The sequence below is a fragment of the Cervus canadensis genome, chromosome 29, assembly GCF_019320065.1.
Source record: "Cervus canadensis isolate Bull #8, Minnesota chromosome 29, ASM1932006v1, whole genome shotgun sequence".
NCBI classification, from domain to species: Eukaryota; Metazoa; Chordata; class Mammalia; order Artiodactyla; family Cervidae; genus Cervus; species Cervus canadensis.
The window spans coordinates 18,663,809-18,688,876 of NC_057414.1; the positions used below are offsets into that span (position 1 = coordinate 18,663,809).

The window sequence follows — 25,068 nt, forward strand, 5'->3', positions numbered from 1 at the left end:
GTAAAATATATGTGGAGGAGAAACTCAAGGTCATGTATCATATATTGGTTCTCCTCAAGTTTCCATCTTTAAAATACTCGATCCTATCAACATTGAAGATTTATTGCTAGGACACTCCTGGGGTGGGGAAACTGTCTTTATGATCCATTATGTTAAAATTCACAAAAAATATTGTCATTCTAGTAATGTAACAGTGCAATAAATCATCCAATGATGCAGAAGACCATGAGACACTGTGATGCTTTTTTTTTTTTCTTTTATAACAAAAGACATTGATCAAGCATAAAGAGTGCAGGGATACAGAAGAATGAAGGAAATTATAATATAAAATAAAACTCTAAAAATCAAACAGTGTACTAAACAGAAGAAAGCCAGTAATTAAGCAGTTACTTCAATGGCACCTAGTATACTAAAAATACAAACAAAAAAAACAAAAAAGCAAAACACTTTTACTCACTTTTAGTAAAAACCATACAACTGCTTAAGCCTCTTTTAGTAAAATCCAGGAGAAACATAAAATGTAACTGTCAGTGGAAAGTGATTTAATGCCAATGAAACAAGCAGAAGAGCAATTGTGAAAATCAAATAGATTCCCATATGTAGCTATATGCAGGTGAAAGGCCAAATGGTTTTAACCCAAATGTATTTTCCTTATTTTATAGATTAGAAAGTAGTGGTTTAATAGTTTCCTAAATGAGAAGTTAAGAGTGATAATTAGCATAATTTGTGTTGACTTCATCTGTATATTAAAGAAAAAAATTCATATAGCTTTAACATTTTTTGGCAACATGTAGCTAAATGTCATGATGTGCGTTTGGTAAAATTTTTTTAGCTAGGTCCCTGGTGGCTCAGAGGTTAAAGCGTCTGCCTGCAATGCAGGAGACCCAGGTTTGATCCCTAGGTCAGGAAGATCCCCTGGAGAAGGAAATGGCAGTCCACTCCAGTATTCTTGCCTGGAGAATCCCATGGAGGGAGGAGCCTGGTAGGCTACAGTCCACGGGGTCGCAAAGAGTCGGACACAGCTGAGCGACTTCTCTTTATTTTTATAATGAGGAAATTGTTCTAAGTGGCATTAAATGTGTTGTAGAGACTAGATGGGCCTTCCTCGTGGCTCAGATGGTAAAGAATCTGTCTGCAATGCAGGAGACTGGGTTTGATCCCTGGGTCGGGAAGATCCCTTGGAGAAGGGAATGGCGACCCACTCCACTTGCCTGGAGAATTCCATGGACAGAGAAGCCTGGCAGGCTACAGTCCATGCACGGGGTCACAAACAGACACTGCTAAGCAACTAATACTTTCACTTTTCCAGAGACCAAATATCAAGATTTTTTGAAATTTGGGTTATACATACATATGTATATATATATATTTACAGTGAACATAAAAGCAATATTTAGGTTGCTTTGGTTCTTTATATTGATATTGAAAACTTGGGTTTGAAAATGTTGATTTAATGTTAGAAAGAGCCTCATAATCCTGGCATGGCCTTTACTGCTTTTCTTGTTTGTAGTTTTATTATCTGCTTGCAATTTTTTCTTTTGTGAACTTTTAGTATTTTGGTGTAGCTGGGACAGCAGAATCCTTGGGGGCCATCTTTCAGCGCTTTATGCTTCTGCTTGATCCCAAGTCACAAGAGATTTAGATTTAAGAAGTTACATTTGGCTGCTCACAGGATGCCATTCATACAGTTAGCTCCAAGCAACACTCCAGGCCAGGGATAACAGACATTGCAAGGCATTAAGTACACAAAGCTTTAGGGCAGAATGTGATCCTTTGTAAACAATCAGTAAGCGTTTTCCTTTATTGTTGCCATTGTTATTATCATTGTACATTTAATTTTGGCAAAAAGGCAGGGTCTGTACATGACAGGTGGATAACCCCAGAGAAAAATGACACTGGCAAAGAGAAGATGTTTTAGATTTCAGTGTAAACAAGATCTAAGTGGAAACCAGTCTCCAGAGAGCAAGGTAAGTGGGTGCTGTATGCAGAGTGAGAGCTTAGATAAGAAAGTGGGCACATTCCTATAAATGACCCAAAGGACCAACTGTTAAGGGGGTGGGGGTGGGGTGCAGCAGGAACTAAAATGTTCACGTATGCTACTGGGAGTGTAAATTTGTTCAACCACTTAGGATATAGTTTATCAGCATCTATTGAAGCCAAATATGTAGCTGTCCAATATAACCACAATTCTTCTCTGAAGAGAATACCCAGAAGGAAGGAATATATATATATGTCCACAAGACTGCACACACATGATTAGATTAAGTAACTTCATTTATAATAGAAAAAAAAATCGAGAAACAACCAAAAAGTGTCCATTAATAGGAAAATGGATTAATAATTGTAGTATATTCATATAATAGAAAGCTATACAGCAATTAAAAAAAAAGAGAGAGAGAACAAACTATTGCCACACCCAGCAAGCTGGAGGAATCTCATAGACATTACATTGAGCTAAAGAAGCCAGATGCAAAAGAGAGGATACTGAATGATTCTATTACATGATGCTCATAACAGGCAAAATTAAACTCTGGTGGTAGAATCAGGGTAGTGGTTATCTTTTGAAAGGGTGAGTGGATGTTGACTGGGAAAGGACACTGGGGAACTCTCTAGGATGCTAGAAATGTTCCATATTTTGATTTTGGTTGTGGTTACTTGAGTATAAAAGCTAATCTATATTTAACAAGTGTATCCTTTATGGTACAGAAGCTAAATCTCATTTAAAAAAATAAAAATCTACATAAAGAGAGAGGCTTGGCCAAGTCCTCCCTTTGAAAAAGGATGAAAATGCCCATCAGTTATTCAGTGATTTCTCTATGTTAAATGCTGAATGAATTAATTCAAATATATTTAATACTTCAGACCAGGTCTGGAGCAAAGACATTCAGATTTCACAGAGTTTCAGGGAAGATTTTTGACTTACACGTAAGTAAATAATATAGGCCTGACCATGAGCAGGGAAGGGTCTATGAGTTAAGGAAGCAGAGTGGGGTAAAGGAGAAGAGTAAGTCAGCATAATCACCCCAGGTAGGGGTGGGAGGTATGCAAACGAGTCCTGCCTTTTGAAGCAATTTAACCGAACAGTTAAAGATCCCATCCCACAACCAAACTCTACCAGACTAAAGCCAACTTCTGCTTCTTAACAGCTCTGTGCCCTAGGACAGACCATACGATCTCTCTAAGCCTCAGAGTGTTCACTGTAAAACTGAACTAATAAGGTTACCTATCTCACAGGTTTATTGTGAGGATTAAATGGGTTAATATAGGTAAAGTATTTGAGACAGGATTTGGCAAATAGTAAATTCTATGTAACGTTAACTTGTACACTGTTCTCAAGAACGACTGTTAGCTATGACATTCATTTTTCTACTTTTGAAATTCAGAGACTGATAAAATGCCCTCAAAACATGTTTTGGTGACCAATATAGGTTTGATAGCACAACCCAGCTGATCCCCTTGGCATTTCAGGTGATAACTGATGTTATACTAGGAAGTGTCAAACCTGAATTTTCAGGTTTAATAATAAGCAACTGTGGGGAGGGCAAAGGAAAGAGCAGGAACAGTCAATTTTTCAGCATAAAATGTTGAAAGGTTCCAGTTATAGAGTGAGGAGGCTGAGAATCAGTTAAGGTAACAAGAGTATAAGGCATTCACCTAAAAGTGGCTGAGTTCTGCAAGTCACTATGTTCATGAATATTGGACAGTCCCTACTGCCAGCAGAGCTGGACTCACATGGAAAGCCAATCTCCTGGAAGAAATAGATATCCTGTTACAAATAACAGATGGGAGACTAATTAGGTGGATAGCACAGAAGAGTTTCAACAGTCAGGCAGCTGCAGATGTATTTAGGCAGATGTATTAATACTTACAATTAAAATAAGAACATTGTGGGAGATTGATTTAGAAAAACACAACTGCTGGGATGACTAACTCTTTCACTGGGGGGCAGGCTCTTCAGAGGACATATGGAAGATGTCTCCAATTATCTCTGGCAACTGGAACAAAAGTAGGCCAAAGACATCTTTGAATTGCTTATGTTGGGGCACTGTCTCGTGAGCAACTGCTCAGAACACTAAATGTCACAGCAGTTAGACAGAATATGATTCAGGAACGAGAAAATTAGAAGTTGCAGCAGAAAGCTTCAAATGATAAAGTAAGAAATTCAGTCAAAATTGTCAATTCCAGAGTTCACATTTTTTCCTTTTCAAATTCTGCTGAAAGCATGACTACAAATGTTTTATGAGATGTCCTTTCACTACTTTCCTGTGTACTGAAAATAAAAGCTTAGGATGAATTCCTCCAATCTCAATAATTACTAACATGTTTGATTTACCTAGGCCTTCAACAATGATGAGAAAAATAATTTTTTAACTTTGGGAGGTGTGAATTCAACAACATATGAGAGTATCAATCAAACATGATACTCCTCATTTCCAGTTCTACTAAATATGGAGTGCTCTAATATTCACTTTAATTCCCCTTCAAAAATATTTGGGAGTAGATATAAGAAGGACATTGGGTAGCCTAGACTCACAGTTAGTTAGTTCATTCAGTAATTTATTCATTCATTCAACAATAATTTATTATTATCCATCATATATTCCAGAAACCACCATTGTGGTAAAGATGATAATATATCAGTGAACAAACCATAATTTCTGCCCAGAAAAAAGGAATCCCTTAGTCTATGATATCTCAGGAGGAAAAAGAGGCATGGTCAGGATGCTGTAGGAACAGAGTGGGGGAGTATCCAAAACAGACTATGCTGGGTGGGCAATTGGAGTGTTCTAGAAGGAGAATCATGGTCAGTATCAGTAATAGCATGAGAGAGGAGGGAATGGATACCTTGTCACAGGTAGAAGATAAGAGCCCATGCAAAGGTGCATGGAAGAGGGAAGAATGTATGGGACCTGCAGGGACCTGCTATCACTACAGTGAGGAGGCATACTGGGGAAGAGCTAAGAGATGAGAGGTGGTAAGTAGGCAGGTGCTAGATCATAAAGAGCTATGGACTCTGGCTTCTGTTCCTAGAGTGACATGATCCCCCACCACCCCATCCCCACCAGGATTCATCTGAAAATTGGAAAGTATGTGCAAAACACTTTCCAATTCCAAAGAAATTTCTCAATGGACACTTAGTTAAGAAAGTTGTGCTTAGGATAAAGATAGGTTAAAGCAAGGATGGGTTTCAGAAGTGTAAAAAGTGCAGGACTCTAGGAGAAAAGACAGCAAAGAACACATTCCTTATATCTAATGAGTTTAGGGAATTATGTAGAAAGAAATTATTTAATATACATTGTGCACAGTATTATGATGCTATCTATCATTTTCAAATAACTTAAAATCCTCAGTAAAACCTCAGGGACATATAATCCTTTGTTGATGTGGTGCTTTTAGGGAGTAAATTGAATAATGCAAAATGAAGAGCTATAGTGTGAGAATGCAAATTCAGCAAAAGAAGAAATTCAGAGCAAAATAAACATAAGCCTTTAATCCTCCTAGAAACATTAATGAGGGTAAGGTGGTGCTGAGTTCTCTACATCTGTGAGATGGATGCTTGAGTCAATTTAAGGCTATCCAAGATATCTTTAAAAATATCCAAGTATCCAAATAATTAAGGCTAGAGGCAGCAGGTATCTGATATTTGATCTACAGCATAATAACTGCATCACTAGAGGGAAGTTAACTATGCCTCTTAATCCAGTCAACTAGAAAAATATTTAATATTCCAGGGACAAGTGCAGAATTTTGTGTGTGGGGAAGTAAAAAATATAGCAGGAGGATATTAAACAAGAGAGCTACATAAAGTTGAAAAGGGTAGTTGAAACAGGAGCCTTAGCAAGTCAATGATCAAGATTCTAAAGAAACTAAAAAGATGATATTGCTTTACATCTCAAATGAATTTTAGCTTGTCTAAAACTTAACAAGTAACCTCTTTCAAGAAAATAAGCACTGGGACATTTCTCTGCAGCTGAAGGATGAGAGAATATGGAAGCATTGCCTAACTGTACTTGCATAGGGACTCTATTGATGTTTGACAAGTGTATCTCTTCTCCCCACTGTACCCTTAGAGTCTCCCCTCAAAAAATTTTTTGTAAATGAACATTTTGATTTTGAATCTCCTGAAATATTTCCCCTCAAATAGTTCTCTCACATAAAACAAAAAACGAAAAACCTTGGGTAATGAGGGCAAATACACACACACACATACACACAGAAATTGAATTCATTAAATATATCACATATGTTGACTCTGTGTGTAGTTTGGGTGATCTTATGAAGTTGAGTTGGGGAGCTGGAAAATGAGATAGATAGGAAAAAGAAACTAGTAGTGTTGACCTAAGGGACACTGAGGAACTAGAGATCAAACTAGCTAAAGATCTTAGAAATAAAGAATATACCTCATAGTTGTCTTCCTATAAGGGAAGGAAATCAAGTGTGATGGTTAATTTAATGTGTCAACTTGACTGGGGCACAGGGTGTCCAGATATTTGATTAAACATTACTCTGTAAAAGCTCCTTGATATTGGTCTTGTCAACGATTTAATGGATTTGACACAAAAAGCACAGGAAACAAAGGAAAAAATAGACAAATGTGGGTGGTTACCTCAAATTTAAATATTTCAAATGTTCCTTTGAACAATTCATATATTATTCCTTTGAACAATATGAACAATATGAACAATATGAATTGTTCAAAGGAACAATCAGAAAAATTAAAAGGGAATCTAAAGAATGGGAGAAAATATTTGCAAACCATATATCTGATGAGGTTTAATATTCAAAATGCATTAAGGGCTTCATACAACTCAAGAGCAAGATGAAACACAAATAACACAATTAAAAAATGTACCAAGGGCCTGAAAAGATATTTCTCCAAAGAAGATATATATACAAATCACCAGGATATATATACAAACCAAAACAATAATATCACCTCACACCTATTAACATGGCTATCATAAAAAAATAAGAGATAACAAGTATTAGTGAGGATTCAGAGAAAAGGGATCTTTGAACATCCTTGATGGGAATGTAAACTGGTATAGCCACTATAAAAACAGTCTGAAGTGTCCTCAAAAAAATTATAAATAGAATTATTGTATGATCCAGCAATTCCACTTCTGAGTATTTATTCAAAGGAAATTAAATCAGTACCCTGAACTGATATCTGCATGTTCATTGCAGCATTATTCATAATATCCACAATTACCCAAGATATGGAAAAATCTAAGTATCCATTGACAGATAAATGCATAAAGAAAATGTGGTATAGATATACAATGGAATATTATTCAGCTATAAAAAGAAAACACTGCAATTTGGAACAAAATTTAGATGAACTTGGAAGGTATTATGCTAAATGAAATAAACCAGGGACAGAAAGACAAATATGTATGATCTCACCTGCGTATGGAATCTAAAAAAGTCAAACTCATAGAATCGGAGATTAGAATAGTGGTTACCAGGAAACGGGGAGATGTTGGTTAAAGTATAAAAAGTTTTTATTATATGATGAAAAAGATCTAATGTATAGCACAGTGATTGCGTTAGTAATTCTCTAATGTCCACAGAATTTGCTAAGAGGGTAGATCTTCAGTGTTCTCATTACATACACAAAAAAATGGTAACTGTGGGACATGATGTATGTATTAGTGGACTTGATTTTGGCAACCATTTCATGGTATATACATATATTATCATTCTGTACAACCTAAATAAATTCAGTTATGTCAACCATATTTCAATGAAACTGGAAAACAATTTTTAAATTAAAATAATTAAAACAAAACAAAATATATTTTTCTGGGTGGGTATGTGAATTTTTTTCTTGGATGAGATGAACATTTGAGTCCCTAGACTGTGTAAAAGCAAATTACCATCCCCAATGTGGGTGGGCTTTAATCAACACCTCAAAGGCCTGAATAGAACAAAAAGGTAGACTAAGAGAATTTTATCTATCTGCTTGCCTTTGAGCTAAGTAAGAAATCGGTCTTCTTTCGAATTTAAATTCAGACTGAAATTTTCACCATCAGAAATCCTAGTTCTCAGGCTTTTGAACTTGGATTGGAACTATACCATTGGCTTTCCTGGGTCTGCTGTTCGCTAATTATAGATCTTGGTATTTGTCAGCCTCCAAAATCATGTGAGTCAATTCATTATAACAAATCTCTTTGCATGGACGGCAAGGAGATTCAACCAGTCAATCCTAAAGGAAATCAGTCCTGAATATTCGTTGGAAAGACTGATGCTGAAGCTGAAACTCCAATACTTTGACCACCTGATGCAAAGAACCAACTCATTGGAAAAGACCCTGATGCCGGGAAAGATTGAAGGTGGGAGAAGAAGGGGCCGACAGAGAATGAGATGGTTGGATGGCATCACCGATGCGACGGACATGAGTTTGAATAGGCTCCAGGAGTTGGTGATGGACAGGGAGGCCTGGTGTGCTGCAATCCATGGGGTTGAAAGAGTCAGACGTGACTAAGTGACTGAACTCAACTTATTATAATATATACACATCTACTGGTTCTGTTTCTCTGGAGAACCCAGACTAATGTATCAGGGTCCCTTTTCTTCTGGTTCCTATCACTGGCTGAGGGCTGCCGCTCCTGTGTTTTGTGGTCAGGACTCAGACATGCCATCAGTGTGAATCAGGCTCACAGTGTCTAGGGCACAGACACATCATTTGTAACAACCAGGAAGACTGCACTAGGCCTAAGTAAGCTGGTTGGGGAGGAAATCTACAGGCTAGAAGGAATAGTACATAGACATGACATAGGCATAAACGTTCAAGGGAAATCAGGGACAATGTGTAAAATAGTTCTGAAGTCTAAAGGGAATAAGATATTGATAAAAGAGGACTGGAGAAGGATAATCTAGAGGTCTAGCTTATTATTTTCTTATAGACAATTAGTAGCAAATAACAGTTTTAAGCAGTAAAACAATGTAAACAAAACTAATCTTCAAAAAGGTCAGGTGGGTAATCAGATGGAGAATGTAATTAAAGGGAAAAGGATGTTGATTAGGCAGCCAGCTAGAAAGTTACTGAAAACATCCTGGAGAGAAGCTTTGAGGATTGAATTTGGGAAGGATGGAGAAAGACTGACACAAGAAAAGACACGAGGGATAGTACAGAGGCGTTCTTCCTAAGAATTATCTAGTGATTTGATATACACAATAAGGGGAAAAAAAGGGGCTTGCCAGGTGAGGCTCTCCCCTGAGGTCAAGAATTTAGGGTAGGATCCTGCTTGCTGAGTGGAGATAACAATAAAGGGAGAGAGTGAGTGCTATTTTGAATCTTCTATGTTTGCAAAGATGGTTAGGCCTCCAGACAGTGAAAAGACACGATCTGAGGTTAATCATATTAGACCTATTAAAGGAAGTGAGCTAACTTACAGACAGTGACAAGGACAAGAGGTACTGCTGGCCAGTAGGCAAGGTGTGGATGCCATTGAGGAGAAATTTATAAGATGTTTAGGGAAGCAGATAAACCAAATGTCCCTAGTTAAAAGCAGGAGACCATGTTAGGCAGCGCTGAGAGATGAAGCAATAATCCTTGGAAATACATTCCCCATCTAAAAAGATCTGCTGATAGGAATTTGACAAGGGCAATGAGCATTTCCATTCTTTGTTAGTCTTGACATCACTGGGACTTAAAAATAGTAGACGATACATTCATGCCACTTGACTTCAGTGGGGAAGCAAGAAGAAAAGGAAACAAAGCTTTAAAAAAATAAGAAGAAAAAGATGGAAAAAAAGGGGGTGGGTGGGTGGGGAGAAAGAAAACCAGAGAGGTTAAAGAAAAGGAGAAGCATGGTATCTACAGTATATTCTCCCCTCCAGGCATGCAAAATAGAGGGCATGGAGTTGCTAAGGCCCTTCTGGCAAAAGAGGAGCAAGGTTCATTATTTTTCCACTTTCTAAAGTTGCTCCCAGCTTCCCTACGCTGCTCTGTAGCAGCACTAGACTTGCTTAGATGGCAAACATGTCAGAAGGTTTTTAAATCTTTTTAAAAGATCACCCCAGGGCCTCTCCTTCACAGAGCAGGATTAATAGTGCCCTGAAGGTGCTTCCTTAGTGGAAGTGCAGCTCTGGCACAACCTAGACTTTTCAATGTCTGGGTCCTTCTTTGATCACTTTCTTTCCTACAAGTGGAGAGAAATGGTCAGTGTACTGAAAGTAAATGGCCCAGAGTCAGACAGGGAAGTGAGATGGTAGAGGGAAGGATCTTCATTTCCTCTATTTTCTACCTGTAGCAATGCTGGACCACATTTCCTCATTGTGCTTTGAGATCCTTAACTGGAAATGTTTTGTTGTGAGATGAGTGACCACACACCTTTCAGCTCAACACAGTCATAATAACTGGCCAGGAACTTTACACCCCTGGTCTTGAATGATACTAATAAAATCTATACAAAAGACATGTTGGTGTCCATATTTTTCAGGGAAGGGAATTTAAGGCCTAGATTCTAAATGCAGTTGACTCGCCCAAGGTTACAAGACTAAAAAAGTTTAAGGTAGTTTTGGACCCAGGTTTTCTGACTCCAAAGTCCATACTCTCTCCCACACTCAGAACTGTCTCTCAAACTATGGACTACTGTAACACACCAAATGTGGTGTAAAACTAAGGGAGTTGAATTTGATGAATACAAATACTGTAACTTCATTAATTGTGCTTAAAGACTGTGTTTCTTAAAATCTATGATCTTGAGAATCTTCTCAAACATTTCTTCACAGAGAAGGTCTAAGGCATTTTACTTACTTGGGAAGTTAATAATTATGGGAGTTAAGAAATGAGAGAAGAAGCATTTCTTCAGAGCCTCCCAAATCCAAAGATATACCTCACTCTTGTGGCTCAGCTAGCTTTTATTTATGATGTCCCTAACTTACAACTTCATGGGTAGCAGGTGGTAGTAGGAATGCAATAGATGTTAGATTCTCAATATATCTTCCTGATGAGTTATCTAGCCTATCTGGTTTACTTGTAGTCTCAAATAAGTTTTGGATTCATTTACATCTTTTTTTCATTAGATAGAGGTGAGCTACATATAAGAATTATCTTCACTTTCAACACACCTAGAATTAACAGACTGAATATGTGCAATGTTTACATTAATATGAAATAGTTTAACCTTTACTTTGCCCAGAATTCATAGTATATTTCAATTTATCTGTATTGTACACTCTTTGCATTAGTTCACCAAATATTATAGAACTAATTTGATGTGATTTGATGGCATTTTTCCAAGAATAAATTGCATTTTTGAAATAAGAAAACATCAGCCTAAGCTAATAGTTACTCTGAATAAAATGCAAAAAATGTAAGTACATGTAGAAACATTTGTAATTTTTCTTTAGCCACAAAGAAAAATTTCTGTCTTCCCACAAACTATTTCCATTGGTTTTCTTTCTCTACAGGACATTTTTGAAATCCACCTCAAATAAGCAAAGAGAAGAAGGGTTAATGACAACAGGAAATCTTCTAAGATGTTCCAAATTCATTTTCTTTTACTGTGAATATAGTGAAGACAGAATGAATAATACATTATATATTATACAGGGACAAAAATACAAATTCAATATGGTTCAGTCTATATTTACATCTTTGTATGCAAATTAAGGAAGGTATGTTATCACTATGAATAGCAACAATTATGGAAAGCCAAGCATATGCTCTCATTTAAGATCATACCAGCTCTTAAGTCATCAAAGGATGATATATTAAAGGTGATTTATCTACGTTTTCAGTTTTCTTCTTTTGGTTCTGTAACAAATATTTACACAATTTTTACTTCTTAGAAAGCAAGCAAGTGGGCTAGACAAAGAAACACGTTTACATCAGTGCTGCTTCATTCATTTCACTACAGTTTTTTGACAGGTTCCTAAAGTTCTTGAGCAAAGACTAAAGATGATGAGTGCTTAGAGGATTATTTTGGAGCTGAATTAATTGCTTTACCCCTGTCTCATATCCTTAGATAGTGCAAAGGATCAGCTTCACTGATTTAGGGGGATTATTTATTTGAGAATCTTGGCTTCCTAAATGTTCCTAGATAATCTGACAATTTACTGAAAATATGTTAGACTAATTGCACTTTACTTTCCAACACATATCACTTTTCATTTTCAGTGGATGTAATTTTAAAATGTTATGAATGTAGAAGCTTGAATTTGCATAATTACTTTTTCTTATTTACATCAGTGTTTCAAAATGTAACTTTCAGCATTTGTAATCACATGTACCTCACATAGCATGTGTAGTCATGGGAAATACTCATCTATTCATCTTTTTATTTCTTCAATATTATACAGTAAGTGTTATTATATGTATATAATAGTAAATAAGGTTGCCACAATTTCTATAGCAAAAGGTTTATACTCTAGTAAAGGAGATAATTAAACTAGTGATTGTAATCTTAGCAAGTAAGTGTTATAGCAATTACAAATCACCACATAAGCAAACTGGAGAAACACCTATGGGTTATCATCATATCCTGAGACTCTCCCAAAGGTTGAGGGCAAATCCCAAAAGTTGTACCAATTTTAAAAGAAAGGGGAAGTAATGCAACATTGTAAATCAACTATTTTCCAGTTTAAAAAAAAAATTAAAAAGAATGAGAATAACACAGCTGGGAAATGCAACACTAACTCACCAAAACTTTAAAAAATAAAACCTTAGATATTTTTCAAAAATCCATAAAATTGAAACAATAAAAAAGCAGTGTAACTTATGATAAAAGATACTACTGTGGTTTTTCTCAGTGATTTATAACTAGCTCAATGCCTGTCACCTAGAAAGCACTGGTTAAATTTTTGAAATGAACAATTAATGGATAAAATAACTGTTGATAAATACTGAAATGGGCTTCCCAGGTGGCTGAGTGGTAAAGAATCACCTGCCAATGCAGGAGACACAGGAGACATGGGTTCGATCCCTGGGTCGGGAAGATCCCCTGGAGGAGGAAATGGCAACCCACTCCAGTATTCTTGCCTGGAGAATCCCATGGACAGAGGAGCCTGGCAGGTGACAGTCCATGGGGTCACAAAAGAGTCAGACAGGACTTAGTTACTGAGCACACATGCAAGCAGGCATATACCAAAATATCTCTTTCCTTGTCTCAGTCCAATGGTGTTGTCTGCATTATTATTATTGTTGCTTCAAGGGATCATGTGTCAAATTCCTAATGTGTCATTAAAAACTTAGTACCTTATGAGGAAGTTATGATATAACATAAAAATAAACAAGATTTATAGAAGTTAAATAACTTGCCAAAGGTCGCCTAGACCACAAAGGTCAGAGCTGAGATACATTCTCTTATCCGTCTCATCCATCTCATCTGATGTGACCCGCTCTTTTTCCATGACATTATGAAGTTCTTTCAACCAAAGCAATAACTGGATTCTTTCCACCCATATGTTATTTTATGACCCAGAGAAAATAAACCTGCTTAGCAGTGGCTGTCTCCATATAAGCTTATGGAAAATGTTACTACGATCAAAAGTTAGAAATGAAAAATCCCTCTCACAACTCATTTCCTAGCTAGAGGACATAACACTTCGTCTAAATGCCAAGGATTGTTCGCTTACAGAGCAAGCTGGAAGCCTGGATGAAGCACTATATCTTATTTTACAGAAAATAACCTTTCAGGAAGGAATAAATGCTTCTCAACGATGATATGAACTCTCTCACAAATAAATTCACCCCTCATCTGTCAAGCTTAAATTAACATTGGGAGATGTACTGTGCTTCTCAGAGGGACTGAAAGTCCTGCCTTTCAGACAACCTTGATGTCTTCAAAGTTAATAAGCATATATTAAAATAAGAATCTACCTAAGAGTCTGCATTATGGAAGTTTAATATTCTGGATGTTTTCTTCTTAAAAGGAAATAATGTCTACACACTTGGAGCTTATACTGAGCAACTTGCAAGTAACAGGGGACATAAAACATAACATATAATTAGAGTCTTTAATAAATACTTGATTTTAGGACAGTTAAAACAAACACATTTGAAGTAGAATGAAAAGGAGAAAATAAGGAAAAGCTGTGTGTCAGAGGTGGACATTCTGCTGTGGCTCGGGGTTCGGAGTTGCATAGTAGAAAGTTTTGGACTGAAATTCTTAAAACTTAGTGAACAATCATCTAGGTGCTTGAGCATGAAAATGTAAGTTGCTCAGTCGTGTCAGATTCTTTGCAACCCCATGGACTGTATAGTCCATGGAATTCTCCAGGCCAGAATACTGGAGTGTGTAGCTTTTCTCTTCTCGAGGGGATCTACCCAACCCAAGGATCGAACCCAGGTCTCCCGAATTGCAGGCGGATTCTTTACCAGCTGAGCCATAAGGGAAGCAGGTGCTTGAATTCAGGTATTAATTCTTCCATTCATTCTTTTTTGGTTCAGTTCAGTCACTCCATAGTGTCTGACTCTTTGTGACCCTGTGGACTGCAGCACGCCAGGCTTCCCTGTCCACTACCAACTCCCCGAGCTTGCTCAAACTCATGTCCATCGAGTCAGTGATGCCATACAACCATCTCATCCTCATTCAACCATCTCAAACATCTCATTTTCTTATTCATTCACAAAATTTATTGAATACTTATTATGGGCCATGCATCATCCCAGGCACTGGATATATTTTAGTGAATAAAATATGTATGGTTCTTGCCTTTATGGATTTAGCAAAAGTTAAGTATACAAGTCAAAAGCAACAATCTACCTATTGACCCCTCTGTTTTCTTCCTTTCTCTTTCCCTCCTTCTCTAGACAGATAAACAGATACAGATCCATGAACATGTGTATGAAGGTGTATGTGTGTACAAAATATAAATGGGTAGTGGAACAAAATTCACCACCCAAAAATGTCTCTCTCGCATGCAGATTATTTCTATTGAAAAAGAATCAAGGCCCAAAAGACTCAGGAAAAAAAACTTTGGCCTTCCCTAATGGCCTGAAATTTTTAGACAGAAGGTCAATTACGGGGATCAAGCTATCACCAGAGATGTCTGCAGTGAATATGTGTTGGGTGTGGTGGGGATATCTAGTCTGTGTTATCTTATCTCTTCATGGCCCAGCAAACATTTGTTTATCTAACACTTGCTTTTCCATCTACTTTCCTTTCCCCTTTTCAGAGTTCCAAACCACAACCCCAACATCCTCTTTAGTCTTTAGTTGAAGATGGTGTCTAAGGTAAGAGTTTCAGTTATTTTAGTAACTCAGTTTTTCTGGACCTCTTCCATATATGCATGTTATTAAACTTTGAACTGGCAAAGATTGAAGACAAAAGGAAAGGGGATGGCAGAGAATGAGATGACTGGATGGCATCACTGACTCAATGTACATGAATTTGAGCAAAATCTGGGAGATGGTGCAATACAGAGAAGGCTGGTGTGTGCCAGTCCATGGGATCACAGAGTCGGACACAATTTAGCGACTCAACAGCAACATTAAACTTTGATGTTCCCCTGTTAATCTGTCTTGTAATTCTTAGATCAGCCAGAAGAACCTAGAAGGGTACAAGAACATTTCTTCCTTCCTAACACATGTTTTATCATCACATCTACAAATTGTGGCAAATAACTTACAAGAAAATAAACAAGGAACAATAAGGACAATAATTAGAGCTACCTAGATAGAGTGGTCAGGAAAGATGTTGCTGAAAAGTGACATGAGAAGTCTTGAAAAATGTGAGGATGTGTTCTGTGCAAAGAGCAAAGACATTCCAGATAGAAGGAAGGGCAGGTGAGAAGGCTCTGAGACTAGAGCAATCGTAGGACATTTAAAGGCTTTACTGTGGCTGGAGGGATGGAGAAGGCAGCACAAGTGAGTTAAATGCAAGGTCAGACCAGGACAAGATCAGACATGGATTTATGAGACTTGGAATAGGATTGGTATGTTATTCTAAGAGCAAAAAAAAAAAAAAAAAGTGATTTTAGAGAGTAATTTTTTATTTTAAAGATTTTGATGGTTTGTAAGCGCAGAAAAGATTGGAGGGAGTTTGGAGTGAAAGCAAGAGGAAGTCTCCTACTCAATGATGGGTAGCTGAGGATGGAGGCGTAAACTGAAATGGTGACAGGGAAAACAGACAAAAATGAACAGAGTTAATATATATTTGGAGGTAGGAAAATAGAAGAAGATGCTTGCTCTGTCTGTATCTTGTATTCTCGATAAAAATTTTCAATTGTGTTATTTATAAAATTCTCTTAGAGTTATGGCCTTATAGAAGCTATGAGAGGTTTTTATTAAGGAAAATTAGAAAATCAGATATTCCTAAAGAATTTTAGTGCTACTTCTGCATCCAATCAAATTTGCCTAATCTTAACTAGGTCAACTAACTTTATTCATTGTCTTTACCTGTTAACTAGAGTTAATAAATGTCCTATTTATTATATTCCAATTCCTTGAATTGCTGTTTTAATGATAGTGTAAACAGCCTTTATTTAAGGTGTTTGAGGTATGTTCTAACTAATGCTTTGGGATTTGGGGAAATTTTCTAAAACACCCACTTAAGAAGGGTATTTTCAACAGATTATCTGTAAATAACTTATGTGATTTTTCAGAAATTACATCTTGGAGTCATTTGGGCTTCACAAGAAAAATTCTAGCCTACAAAACCACTGTCTGAAAGCTCTTTCATAATCTAATATTACTTCACTAATTTATAATCTTGTCTTCTAATTCTGTCAGTTAAGATAAAGAATAAAATCTGTCATTGGCATTTTGTTTGGTTTTGTATGCTTTAAGAAAGATGAAAAAGATAATAGGAATTTTATGGAATAGATACATTAAAAATAATAATTTTAAATGGTCAACAGGTATCTTTTAAAGAATGAAAAGTTTTCCTATTTCAGCAGTTAAGAGTCATCACATATTAAAAAATAATACAGTAATCCAAAAGCTGATACAGTACATACTAGGTAAATGAATAATATTCCATTTTCAACCATGATGCATCTATTTTGAAAATCCTTTACAGTGAACTAATTTTCTGCTGAATGATTCAACATTTATAAAACTCTAAGCATAATATTAAAATTCTATATAAATGAGCAAAAATTTGACCTTATGGAGATTACTTAATGATTTATAACAATAATCCAAAATCATCTACAGTCTCTAAAACTGCCATAAAAATGTCAGAAAAAATTGAGTTATTTTCTATTCCTTGAACAGAAAACCTATTTTGAAAACTTCACAGTACAAAGTTCAGAAATGCTAAGCATGTTTCTTTTCACAAGCCTGTAGAAGAAAACAGGGTCTATTTTTCACCTAGGCACTGGTCTATGGTATGAAATTATGGTTCAGATAACCCAATCCCATTTTAGAGTGTTTATTGATTTACTTTGTCCCTCAACTACAGCCTAGTTTTCTTAAAAGTGATTATAGGATAAAAAACAAACACCAAGGTCATGTCTGATGTGAAGACGGGACTGTATCATGGCAGGCAGGTTTCAAAAGCTTGGCTCACTTCCTATAAACTGGCTAAAAATTCAGGTCAGGCCATAACACATGATACATGAACAATATTTGTAGGTGAAATTTGAGTTTACATTTTAAAGTTAAAATTGCAACACTGTATTTTCCTTGATATATGGGGAAAGGGGAAGATCCTAACTAAATTATCTGAAATGCCTCTCAATCAATATCTGTGGGGCAATGGCCCAAGGGAAACCTCTTGGATCTTGCATAAGGAAGTGTTGAATTGTATGGGAGGAAGCAGGAGAGGAAAGAAAGAAAAGGAGAGAGAAGCCAAGATGGTCACAGGAAATCCAACTCTGATCTTCATTATTATCTTTTATTTTTTACATGTCCAAGACAATGCCAATTGTTGTTTAAGAAGATGGGGAAATAAAATTTGTAGCAGTGGTTAGGCACAAATGTGTTTGCTCATTTAAATATTTATTAAACAAAACAATAAAGATGATGTAAATGACACTTTGTACATGTTAAAGTAGAAAAGTCTTGCTAATTTCTTCTCATTTACCTTGAATTTTACAACTGAAATGAGGAACAGAAACACAAAAATAATGAATATTATTATGAACATCATCTGCGAAAAAGAACTCTGCTCACATTGTTTCTCCTTGTGGATGGGAAAGGCTCAAGGAAACAGAATCTTTAAGAGAGAAAGTTTGCGAGACCACAGGGCAGCTGCCATCTGAAATCTATTCTTCAATCACAATTAGGGAGAAGTAAAATGGACTTTTATTGATTGTATCTGAGGGATTTATAAATTGCCGGGCACACCCGACAGTGTTTAGAACTCTCAAAACTGAGTTCTTTCACTGCATTTGTGTGTGTTTTGTTTTTGCACTGTTGTTATCCTCCCAGTGATTCCCAGTGAAATCGACAAAATGAAATGGTCTGGGGGCACCTCTCTGCCAGAGCATCAAAGAAAGAGCAGACAAAGTAACTATTTCATCCTGCAACCAAAGCATAGGGATAGAAGTATCCAAGAGAGAGCCCATGTGTCAAATTTTGCTTTTATTTTCATTAGTCTGCAAGTTGGGTGAAAAACATCCTGCTGTGATTTATGTTACCGAGTGTTCTGCCTATGTTTTCCTCTAAGAGTTTTATAATGTCTGGCCTTACCTTCAGATCTTTAATCCATTTTGAGTTTATTTTTCTGTATGGTATTAGGGAGTGTTCTAATTTTATTCTTTTATATGTAGCTGTCCAGTTTTTCCAGCATCACTTTTAGAAGAGGCCTTCTTTATTCCATTGTATATCCTTGCCTTCTTTGTCAGATTAGGTGACCATAATTATGTGGGTTTATCTCTAGGATTTCTATCCTCTTCCATTTTTTTTTTCTTCATACAGAGCGAAGTGAGTCAAAATCAGAAAAAACAAATATTGTCTATTAACACATGTATGTTGACCCTAGAAAAATGGTACAGATTTTATTTGCAAAATGGAAATAGAGACACAAACATAGAGAACAAACATATAGCCACCAAGGGGGAAAAGAGGAGGAATGGGCTGAATTGGGAGATCAGGTTTGACATATATACTCTATTGATACTATGTATAAAATAGATACTAATAGGAACACACTTTATAGCTTGGGGAACCCTACTCTGCTCTGTGGTGACCTCAATGGGAAGAAAATACAAAAAATGAGGGGATATACGTATAATTGATTCAATTTGCTGTGTAACAGAAACTAATACAACACTGTAAAATAATTCTACTCCAAAAAAAATGATGAAAAAAGAGGGAAGAGAGAAATTTGAGACTAGCAAGAGAAAAAGGTCACTGGTAATTCTCTTGGGCACATGGCAAAAGGGGATAAAAGAAGAATCAGAACCTGGTCCCATGACAGGTTCTTGGGATTGAGAGAAAGCACATTAAATTTCAAGATGACCATGCTCAACAGTGTCAAATCTGTCTAATAAGCCACACTCAATGGTTACTGTGGTAATTACAAACCAGGCAAAACAAATATTCAGCATGGTGACTAATACGTACTTGATACATACTGAGTTAATGATGAAGGGCAATTTTCATCCCTTAATATTCATTTTTAAATTGTGGCTGTATACAAAGTTGTTTCCTCAAAGGAAAGGGATTGGGGATGTCAAATATTTCAGAATTTAAAACAAAGAATATACAAAGGATTAAGTGACTGGAAGTTTAATGGTAATGGTAATGAGGAATTTTAGTACCCATATAGTGGTAGAAACCAAACTGTGGTAGACTGTGGGGTAAATGTGTAAAAAAGAAACTAGAGCAGTAAAGGAACCCTGAAATTGTTAAAACTAAAAGAAAATATAGGGAAAAAGTATCCTGAAATTGACATTGGAAAAATATTTATTGGAAATGACACCAGAACAGGCAAAAAAAAAGACAAATGGGACTATATCAAACTAAAAAGCTACTGCACAACAAAGAAAACAGTTAGCCAAGTGAAGAAAAAGCCTACATAATGGAAGGAAATATTTTCAAGTCATATATCTCATAAAAGATTAGTATCCAAATCACATAAGAAACTCCTACATCTCAATATCAGAAAAAAACACCTCATTTTAAAGTGGGAAAAATATCTGAATAGATATTTCTTCAAAGAAGACATATGCACAAACGTCCATCAGGTATATTAAAATGTGTTCAACATCGTGGAAATGCAAGTAAAAACCACAAGGGGATGCCACCTTATACTAAATGTTGGGATAGTTAGTATCAACAAGATATGAGATAACAAATGCTGGCAAGCATGTGGAAAAAACAGAACTGTTGTACATTTTTGGTGGGAATGTAAATTGATACAGCTACTATTGAAAACAGCGTGAAAGTGAAAGTTGCTCAGTCATGTCTGACTCTTTGTGGCCGCATGGACTGTACAGTCCATGGAATTCTCTAGGCCAGAATACTGGAGTGGGTAGCCTTGCCCTTCTCGAGGGGATCTTCCCAACCCAAGGATCGAACCCAGGTCTCCCGCATTGCAGGGGGATACTTTACCAGCTGAGACACAAGGGAAGCCAAAGAATACTGGAGTGGGTAGCCTATCCCTTCTTCAGTGGATCTTTCTGACTCAGGAATCGAACTGGGGTCTCTTGCATTGCAGGCAGATTCTTTACCAACTGAGCTATCAGGGAAGCCCGAAAACAGCATGGGGTTTCCTCAAAAAACGGAAATACGATATGATCCAGCAATTACACTTCTGAGTATATACCCAAAATGAATTGAAATCAAGATCCTAAAGATGTATCTGCCCTCTCATGTTCATTGATATTTATATGATATTTATAATATTTTGAAATACTTACGAATGCAATGACATGAAATAACCTAAATGTCCATAGACAGATGAATGGATAAAGGAAAGTTTGTATATGCATAAAATGGAATTGTTTCTAAAGGGAATTGTTCCATTTACTATCACATGAAGGAACTTGGAGGATATCATGCAAAGTGAAAAAAATCCAGATTCAGAAAAACAAATACTATAGGATCTCATATTATATAAGGAATCAAAAATAGTCAAACTCATAGAGTACAATGTGTTTAACAAGGGGCTGAGGGAAGGATAAACTGGGCAGATGTTGGTCAAAGGATACAAGTTTCACTTATGTAAGATGAGTAAGTCATAGAGATGTACAATCCAGTATTGTTCATATAGCTAACCATGGTGTCTTATACACTTAAAAAATTTAAGATGGTAGAACTAATGGTAAATGCTATTATTACAAAAAAAAAAAAGAGGGAAAAAAACATTTACAGATGATGGTTATGTTTAAGGCATTGTTTATGGCACTTGCATTCTAACTCATCAACACATATACATTAAATAGGTACAGATTTTTACATGTCGATAACACTTCAAAAAATAAAAAGGAAAATGGATCCTCAAAACTTTTACTTTGAAGTTAATGTAGTGCTGCTACCAAATGGCATTAATTTTGCCTTTCCTGGGACATTTGTCAGTGACTAGAGACATTTTAATTGATACAAACTGAAGGTCTACATGTCTCATCTGCTAAACACTGGACAAGAACCAACAATAAAGAATTATCTGGCCCCAAATTTCAAATTTTGACTCACTGCACAATTCAGAATATATGTGTACACGGGTTTAACATCTATATGTGTTAGTCACTTAGTCATGTCCAACTCTTTGTGACCCCATGGACTGTAGCCCACCAAACTCCTCTGTCCATGGGATTCTCCAGGCAAGAATACTGGAGTGTGTTGCTATTCCCTTTAGAAGTACAATATTTAATAAATCTCACTGTGAGAGATGTCTCTCAGTCAAAAATGCAACTGTTCCAGAATCAGTTCAGCTGTGTCCGACTCTTTGTGACCCCATGGACTGCAGCATGCCAGGCTTCCCTGTCCATCACCAACTCCCACAGCTTACCCAAACTCACGTCGGTGATCGAGTTGGCAATAGGGATGCTAATGATGTCTATGTTCCAGAATACATTTTACTTAAACCCATTCACAACATTTGCTGACAGTCTGTTAATAAGCTCTAGGCATGCCGAACAGGGCTTCCCCGGTAGCTCAGCTGGTAAAGAATCCTCCTGCACAAAGGAGACCCCCGATTCGATTCCTGGGTCAGGAAGTTCCCCTGGAGAAGAGGATGGCACCCACTCCAGTATCCCTGCCTGGAGAATCCCATCAAAGAGAGGAGCCTGGCGGGCTACAGCCCATGGAGTTGCAGAGAGTTGGACAGGGCTGAGCGACTTAAAAAAAAAAGCCAAATAGAGTGCGCCTTTTTTTTTTTTTAATCTACTAACCACAAGTAAAAAGGAAACAAAATAAATAAATAAATGCTCCTTACTATTGCGTTTATTGTTAAATTTAAATAATCCTCTTTCACGTATGTAGCCTACTTATTACATCAATTGCTTTTGTATTTTACAATTGTTAGGAAGGCCTAATGTTCTGGAAGGTGTAGCACACATATTTTAACTAGTTTAGGATGATATTCCGGGAATACGAGTCTTCTTAAATTGTCCTGCATAAAAAATACCATCTGGCCAGTGTGTCCATTAAAGTTACCCCATATTGAAAATGACATTCAGGAAGGAATGTTAGAGTCTTTGTGTAGACAGTACTAAGTATCTTAAATTTCCTTTGAAAGTTCATAGGGGGGTGTGTGTGTGTGTGTGTGTGTGTGTGACAAAAGATTACTTTGGTCAAGAAAGAAAAAAAAATATAGGGTTTTAGTACCTAGTATTTTGTTGTATCTGTCTGAATATCAATGATTTCAAAATTAAATATGCATATGCAGATATGTTCATAGAACTGTTATTTATAAAATGAAAACTATGGGGATAAACAGAGTTGTGTAAGGGGAATTTCAGCAATCCAAGAAGAGAAATCTGAGATAAAATTTATAAATAAAACCCTATAAAACCCTAGAAATATGTTAAACAAAAAGGAAATAAGATCTACAGGAAAAAAAAACATTAAAAATCTACACAGATACAAAAATGGACTTGAATGGTTTCAAAGACATATTCCTATTTCTTTGGAATGAAAGATTCATGGTGGTAAATGTATATTATTTAATTTACATTAAGTTGATAATATGAATTGAATCAATATTAACTACCAAACTACCATCTGGATTGGACTTTGGAAAAATCATTTTTTAATTATTCTAAAAATTTTTATGACAAATATCTAGAAAATGACCACGACATCATTGAGAAGAAATAATTTAGAGGGAAACTGTCTTTAGTAGGAAATGGAAATTAATTACAAAAAGGAATCAATTCAGATTGGCAATGACTTGCTTGCTAGACAGAAACAAGCATACTCAAAATCTTAGGGGAAGTTGGATCATTCACTTAGAAGTTATAGGTGACAAAGGCTTAGCTGTTTTGAGAAAAATATAATAATAAATATTTATTCTACAAAAAAGCAAAAACAAGACCGGGAGCTGACTGTGGCTCAGATCATGAACTCCTTATTGCCAAATTCAGACTTAAACTGAACAAAGTAGGGAAAACCACTAGACCATTCAGGTAGGACCTAAATCAAATCCCTTACAATTATACAGTGGAAGTGAGAAACAGATTCAAGGGATTAGATCTGACAGAGTGCCTGAAGAACTATGGAGAGAGATTCGTGACATTGTACAGGAGGCAGTGATCAAGATCATCCCCAAGAAAAAGAAATGCAAAAAGGAAAACGGTTGTCTGAGGAGGCCTTACAAATAGCTGAGGAAAGAAGAGAAACAAAAGGCAAAGGAGAAAGGGAAAGATATACCCATCTGAATGCAGAGTTCCAAAGAATAGCAAGGAGAGATGAGAAAGCCTTTCTCAGTGATCAGTGCAAAGAAATACAGGAAAACAACAGAATGGGAAAGACTAAAGATCTCTTCAAGAAAATTAGAGATACCAAGGGAATATTTCATGCAAAGATGGGCACAGTAAAGGACAGAAATAGTATGGACCTAACATAAGCAGAAGATATTAAGAAGAGGTGGCAAAAATACATGGAAGATCTATACAAAAAAATATCTTTATGACCCAGATAACCACGATGGTGTGACATCCTGGAATGTGAAGTCAAGTGGGCCTTAGGAAGCATCACTATGAACAAAGTTAGTGGATGTGATGGAATTCCAGTTGAGCTATTTCAAATCCTGAAAGATGATGCTGTGAAAGTGCTGCACTCAATATGCCAGCAAATTTGGAAAACTCAGCAGTGGCCACAGGACTGGAAAAGGTGAGTCTTCATTCCAATCCCAAAGAGGGCAATACCAAAGAATGCTCAAACTACTGCACAATTGTACTCATCTCACACGCTAGTAAAGTAATGCTCAAAATTCTCCAAGCCAGGCTTCAGCAATACGTGAACTGTGAACTTCCAGATGTTCAAGCTGGTTTTAGAAAAGGCAGAGGAACCAGAGATCAAATTGCTAACATCTGTTGGATCATCAAAAAAGCAAGAGAGTTCCAGAAAAACATCTACTTCTGCTTTATTGACTATACCAAAGCCTTCGACTGTGAGGATCACAACAAACTGTGGAAAATTCTGAGAGAGATGGGAATACCAGACCATCTGACCTGCCTCCTGAGAAATCTGTATGCAGGTCAAGAAGCAACAGTTAGAACTGGACATGGAACAACAGACTGGTTCCAAATCGGGAAAGGAGTACATCAAGACTGTATACTGTCACCCTGCTATTTAACTTATATGCAGAGTACAGCATGCAAAATACTGGGCTGGATGAATCACAAGCTGGAATCAAGATTACCGGGAAAAATATCAATAACCTCAGTACGCACATGACATCACCCTATGGCAGAAAGCAAACAGAAATAGAAAAGTCTCTTGATGAAAGTGAAAGAGGAGAGTGAAAAAGCTGGCTTGAAGCACAACATTCAGAAAACTAAGAACATGGCATATGGTCCTATCACTTCATGGCAAACAGATGGGGAAACAATGGAAACAGTAACAGACTATTTTTGGGGCTCCAAAATCACTGCAGATGGTGACTGCAGTCATGAAATTAAAAGACCGCTTACTACTTGGAAGAAAAGTTATGACCAACCTAGACAGCATATTAAAAAGCAGAGACATTACATTGCCAACAAAGGTTCTTATAGTCAAAG

At 36.6% G+C, this 25,068-nt stretch overlaps 1 protein-coding gene across 3 annotated transcripts in view; it reads right to left on the reverse strand.

Annotated features, from left to right (window-relative positions):
• LUZP2 (leucine zipper protein 2) overlaps nucleotides 1-25,068 on the reverse strand; it is a 476,467-nt gene that overhangs the window by 288,982 nt on the left and 162,417 nt on the right. The gene's annotated exons all lie outside the window — the stretch shown is intronic.